Source organism: Leptonychotes weddellii, chromosome 4 (assembly GCF_054177405.1).
Source record: "Leptonychotes weddellii isolate Sample4059 chromosome 4, ASM5417740v2, whole genome shotgun sequence".
Classification (NCBI taxonomy): domain Eukaryota; kingdom Metazoa; phylum Chordata; class Mammalia; order Carnivora; family Phocidae; genus Leptonychotes; species Leptonychotes weddellii.
In genome coordinates this window covers 20,013,881-20,019,854 of record NC_138372.1, presented here as the reverse complement: position 1 = coordinate 20,019,854, position 5,974 = coordinate 20,013,881, and the positions used below count along the sequence as shown (strand labels likewise).

The 5,974-nt window shown below is 46.4% G+C and overlaps 1 protein-coding gene across 4 annotated transcripts in view; it reads right to left on the bottom strand.

Annotated features, from left to right (window-relative positions):
- Positions 1-167, bottom strand: part of GMEB1 (glucocorticoid modulatory element binding protein 1) — a 35,049-nt gene extending 34,882 nt beyond the window's left edge. Inside the window, exon 1 of one of the 4 annotated variants that reach the window (XM_081817884.1) lies at positions 39-167. The gene's annotated coding sequence lies outside the window, so the exon portion shown is untranslated. The remainder of the gene's footprint in view (positions 1-38) is intronic. The other 3 variants (XM_081817888.1, XM_081817886.1, XM_081817889.1) reach the window with 3 other exon arrangements.
- Positions 168-5,974: the final 5,807 nt, after the last annotated feature.

The window sequence follows — 5,974 nt, the reverse complement described above, 5'->3', positions numbered from 1 at the left end:
GCGCCCGCGCCCGCGCGCCCACCCCTCCCCCTCCTCACCGTCTCCGTCGGGCGGGCGGGCGGCGAGCGGCCAGGGCGGGCGGGCGACGGAGCATGCGCAGAGGCCGCCACGGCCGCTACTGCCACCGCCGCCGCCAGGCCGGGCTTCAACACTTCCGGCCGCCGCCACCGGCGAGCTGGCGCCTTAAAGGGGACGCGTCCCTATTGCGGGCCCCGCGGAGGATGAACCTCAGCCGGAGGGATTTGAGTGAGCCTTTACCTGAGCAAGGGTTTTCTGCTCTGGGGACCCTAATAATTCTTCTTCCCCCACTTCACGGTAAGGAAAAAGAGGTCTAAATTAAAGACTCACCTCATCTACAATCAGGGGCAGAAGCCGGTCTCTCGACTCCTCTGGAGGACTGCCCATTTCACCTCCCCAAATCCAGTTTTATGGAGCTTACGTGTTACAGACCTTCAGAAGTTATGCCCAACTATCAATTCGGAATCAAAAATCTGGTTGAGTATAGAGTCAGTGACTGGTCACGAGTCCATGAGCAAGCTGCTTGCAGTCTCTGAACCACGCGTGTTTGCCAAGCCTTGCCTGGTTGTGAGGTTATGGGTTCAAGTCTTGACTTCTTCAGGGGCATTATTAACAGCTCCAAGCCTGTATGTCGCCTAAGGCATAAGGTTGTTGTCTTAAAAGAGATGATACTTGAAAAGTGCTTAGGAAAATTTCTGGGGCCAGTAATTGTAATTAGCAAGTATTAAGACCTTTCTATATAGCTAAGCGTTGCGGAAGATGCTTTGTCTCCTATAGTATTCCCCGGCAACCCTAACTAAGTAACTTTTTCTCACTCCTGTTTTACAGATTAAAAATAAAAACAAAGCAAACCCAAACCAAAACAAACAAAACGGGGGGGGGGGGAGGGCAAGAGAAGTTAACTAATTCCTCAAGGTCACGTAACCTGTAAATGGTAGCGATGGGCAGGATTTCAATTCAGTCCCTCTTTCTCCAGGGTCCAAGGCTATAACCGCTGAGATGGTTGCTTTCCTTATTAGGAACAAATGAGGTGGTGATGTGGGGCAGTTTTTTAAGGGGGAAGGAGAATTGCTTCCCCATCTTGCCTCCTGTGAGTCATCTCTGCTGATGTCCCCTCCACCATGAAGAGGTGACAGGAAGTCTTACAAGTTCTTGATTCAAGGACAGGCGAGGAGACCCAGGAGTCAACAATAGAACTGAATTTGGGGGCTCAGGGACATTGGCCAGTCTCATCTTCCTTAAGCCTTGATTTACTCATCTGTAAAATAGAAATGATTTTCCCACTGTACCCACTCTCAGGGCTGTTTCCAGGATCAAATGAGGAGATGTAATACCCACATTAGTATCTGTTCTTATGATCAAGGACTTACACATTATTAGGTGATTTTGAATATAACAGGGGTGACTGGAGTCTTGACCTATGTGAACTGTTCCATAGCAGGACCATCAATATCTTTTGATCATGCATTGAACCCTCACTGTACATTTACCAAAAGCCTGTCCTTGCTTTCCAGAAGCTCTTGGTCCACTTTCTTCAGACATAGAATTGTAAACATACAGGATGGTACAGTGTGATAGATATTATCATAGAGATATAAACGGAGCACTGAAAAAATTCAAAGGGCTCTCCCTGGAGAATTCCTGAAAAGCTTTATTTTTTAAAAAAAAGATTTTATTTATTATTTGAGAGAGAGAATGAGAGACAGCATGAGAGGGAGGATGGTCAGAGGGAGAAGCAGACTCCCCGCTGAGCAGGGAGCCTGATAGGGGGACTCGATCCTGGGACTCAGTCCCAGGACTCCACGATCATGACCTGAGCCAAAGGCAGTTGCTTAACCAACTGAGCCACCCAGGCGCCCCCTGAAAAGCTTTAGAGAGGAGGGGGTATATGAGCCTGGTCTCAGGGATAAATCAAAGGGAAAATGGGTAAGAACATTCCAAAAAGTACAACATTTGCAAAGACAAAGAAGAAATGATGGGAGATGGGCTGAAGAGGGAGGCTAGAACCAAATGGTTGTCCTAAGTAGTATGGAGCTAGCCTGTAAGGGTTGAGGACCCAAGGAAGGTTTAAGTCCTCTCCATCTGCTCTGCTAATACCCAGCCCAGCCCACAGGACTTGCCTGGACCACTGCAGTTAATTTCCTAGCACTCAGCCACACTATCCACCTCACCCCCAGATGCTCTCCACCCTACACACCTAGAGGGAGAAATCTTTTGAAGAGATAAAGTCAAATGTGACTTTCCTGTGAAAAACTCTTTCAATAGCCTCCCATTGCACTTAGAATAAAACCCAGTGCCCGCCCCCCAGCACCACCACCAGGGCCACCAGGTATGATCTTCCTGCCCTCCTCTTTCTGCCCCTAACTCACTGTGCTCCAAACATCCTGAGCTCCTTTGTGTGCTGGGAACCCCCTTAGGGCCTTGTCACTAGCTCTTCCCTCTACCTGGAAAGCACCTCCCGCAGGTCTTCAGAGCTCATTCTCATCCTTCGTTCCTCACAGGCCTTCCCTGGCTCCCAACCTAACATGGGGTCCCCAGCCACATTCTTTTCTATCATTGCTGCCCCCCAGTTCCATCAGGACAACTGTCATGTTCATCTGGGGGATCATTCCGGGGCAAAGACCACCTCTGAAAGAAATCCCGTTCCCATGCCCTACTTTCTCTCAATCCCCCTGCTTACTTTGATAGCAATCCCCACAATTCGAAATCCCCTATATTATTTATTTACCTCTTTTGGGTAAATCTGTATCATTCACCTCTCATAGTATTAGGAGCAGAGTTTGTGCATGGCAAATGTTTGTTGACTGACTAAAGGAATGAATAATCAGAAAAATTAGAAGGTATGGACTGGGGAGGAGAAAGACCAGGAAAAGTAAGCTATGTCGGTGAGACTGCTGTGATCATCCAAGCAAGAGAGAGAGGGGGCCTCCTGCAGGGCAGAGCCAGAACACATCCTCAGGGAGCTGATGTGTTCCAGACAGTTTCAAATTGGAACCAACTAGATGTGAGGGGTGAGGGAAAGAATGAGACAATGACGATTTCCCAGGGGAGGAACAAAGCAGGAAGAGTTCATTGGGGTTGAGGGAAAGTAGAAATGATGAGTTGGTTTGGACTTCTTGAGTGTAAGGTGTTTGAGGGACATCCAAATGAAGGTGTTCAGAAGGAAGTTGGATTGGCTTGTCCCAGGCAAGAGGCCAGGGCTGGGATCTAGGAGCTGTCACGCAGATGAGATCATACAGACCAAGAGTGGATGAGGCCACCCAGGAAGAGTGTGCAGAGAGGGAGGGGGCTAGATGCCCAAACCTAGGGAACATTAAGCTGAGGGGAACCTGCCAGGACCAACCAGAGGTGGTCAGAAAAGTTAGGTTCCTGGACAGAGGGGAGAGAGAAAGCTCAAAGGGCAGGCAGGGAGCTTACAGAAAGGGGAAAGCACCAACCATATCTGATACTGCGGAAAGCTCTGGCAGGGAAAAAGGAGAAGCCACTGGATTTGGCAACTTAAGACTTCATTGCTGATCCTTCCAGGGTGGGGTCACCTCCGAGGTTGGTGAGGAGGCCAAATTGTCGTGGATCAAGTAGTAAATGGGAGGAGAAGTGACAGAACCAGCCAGAGGAGACAACTCTTTAAAATTTTTCTATAGGGGCAAATCCTTGAGAACACAGGCAGCAATCTCTTTGACCTCAGCCACAGCAACTTCTTCCTAGAAACATCACCACAGGCAAGGGAAGCAAGGGCAAAAATGAACTATTGGGACTTCATCAAGATAAAAAGCTTTGGCACAGCAAAGGAAACAATCAACAAAACCAAAAGACAACCGATAGAATGGGAGAAGATATTTGCAAATGACATATCAGATAAAGGGCTAGTATCCAAAATCTATAAAGAACTTATCAAACTCAACACCCAAAGAACAACTAATCCAATCAAGAAATGGGCAGAAGACATGAACAGACATTTCTGCAAAGAAGACATCCAAATGTCCAACAGACACATGAAAAAGTGCTCAACGTCACTCAGCATCAGGGAAATCCAAATCAAAACCTCAATGAGATACCACCTCACACCAGTCAGAATGGCTAAAATTAAAATTCAGGAAACAACGGATGTTGGCGAGGATGCGGAGAAAGGGGATCCCTCACACTATTGGTGGAAATGCAAGCTGATACAGCCACTCTGGAAAACAGTATGGAGGTTCCTCAAAAAGTTGAAAATAAAGCTACCCTATGACCCAGCAATTGCACTACTAGGTATTTACCCCAAAGATACAAATGTAGTGATCCGAAGGGGCACATGCACCCCAGTGTTTATAACAGCAATGTCCACAATAGCCAAACTATGGAAAGAGTCTAGATGTCCATCAACAGATGAATGGATAAAGAAGATGTGATACACACACACACACAAAATGGAATTTTTTTTTTAAAGGTTTTATTTATTTGACAGAGAGAAAGACGGCCAGAGAAGGAACAGAAGCAGGGGGAGTGGGAGAGGGAGAAGCAGGCTTCCTGCGGAGCAGGGAGCCCGATGCAGGGCTCAATCCCAGGACCCTGGGATCATGACCCGAGCCAAAGGCCGACGCTTAATGACTGAGCCACCCGGGCGCCCCACACACAATGGAATATTATGCAACCATCAAAAAATGAAATCATGCCATTTGCAACAATGTGGATGGAATTAGAGAGTATTATGCTAAGCGAAATAAGTCAATCAGAGAAAGATAAGTATCATATGATCTCACTGATACGAGGATTTTGAGAAACAAGACAGAGGATCATAGGGGAAGGGAGGGAAAAATGAAACAAGACGAAACCAGAGAGGGAGACAAACCATAAGAGACTCTTATCTCAGGAAACAAACTGAGGGTTCCCGGAATGGAGGGGTTTAGGAGGGATGGGGTGGCTGGGTGATGGACATTGGGGAGGGTATGTGCTATGGTGAGTGCTGTGAATTGTGTAAGACTGTTGAATCACAGACCTGTACCCCTGAAACAAATAATACATTATATGTTAATAAAAATTTTTTTAAAAATATATTTAAAAAAATATTTTTTCTATAGGGACGCCTTGGTGGTGTAGTCAATTAAGCAAACAACTCTTGGTTTCAGCTCAGGATATGATCTCAGGGTCCTGAGATCAAGCCCTGAGTCAGACTCCACACTCAGTGTGGAATCTGCTTGAGACTGACCACATCTCCTGGGGCACCTGGGTGGCTCAGTTGGTTAAGCCTCTGCCTTTGTCTTGGGTCGTGATCCCAGGGTCCTGGGATCGAGCCCCGTGTTGGACTCCTTGCTTGGCGGGGAGCTTGCTTCTCCCTCTCCCTCTGCCTGCCGCTCCCCATACATGTGCGCTCGCTCTCTCTGTCAAATAAATAAATAAAATCTTAAAAAAAAAAAGACTATGTCTCCCTCTCCCCACGCCCCTTGCTCTCTCTCTAAACTAAATAAACAAATCTTTAAATAAATAAAATAAAATAAAATAAAATAAAATATTTCTATAGAGGGGTGGCTGGCTGGCTCAGTTGGTAAGAGAGTATGACTCAGGGTTGTGAGTTCAACCCCCATGTTGGGTGTAGAGATTACTTAAAAATAAAAATAAATTTAAAACTTAAATATAATAATACAATCTTTAAATAAAACAAGTAAAAATTGAAAAAAATACATTTGTTTGATAGAAAGGAGGAACTAAGACAAAGCAATATAATAATTAAGAGGAAAGAAAGTCATGTGAAGGCTTTCCTTTTTTTTATTTTTTCACTTAATTGTTTTTCCTGCTAATTACACATTCACTATAGAAAATTGTAAAGTGCATAAAAGGATGGAGAAGCAGAGGAAAAGGGGCGCCTGGGTGGCTCAGTCGTTAAGTGTCTGCCTTCGGCTCAGGTCATGGTCCCAGGGTCCTGGGATCAAGCCCCGCATTGGGCTCCCTGCTCCGCGGGAAGCCTGCTTCTCCCTCTCCC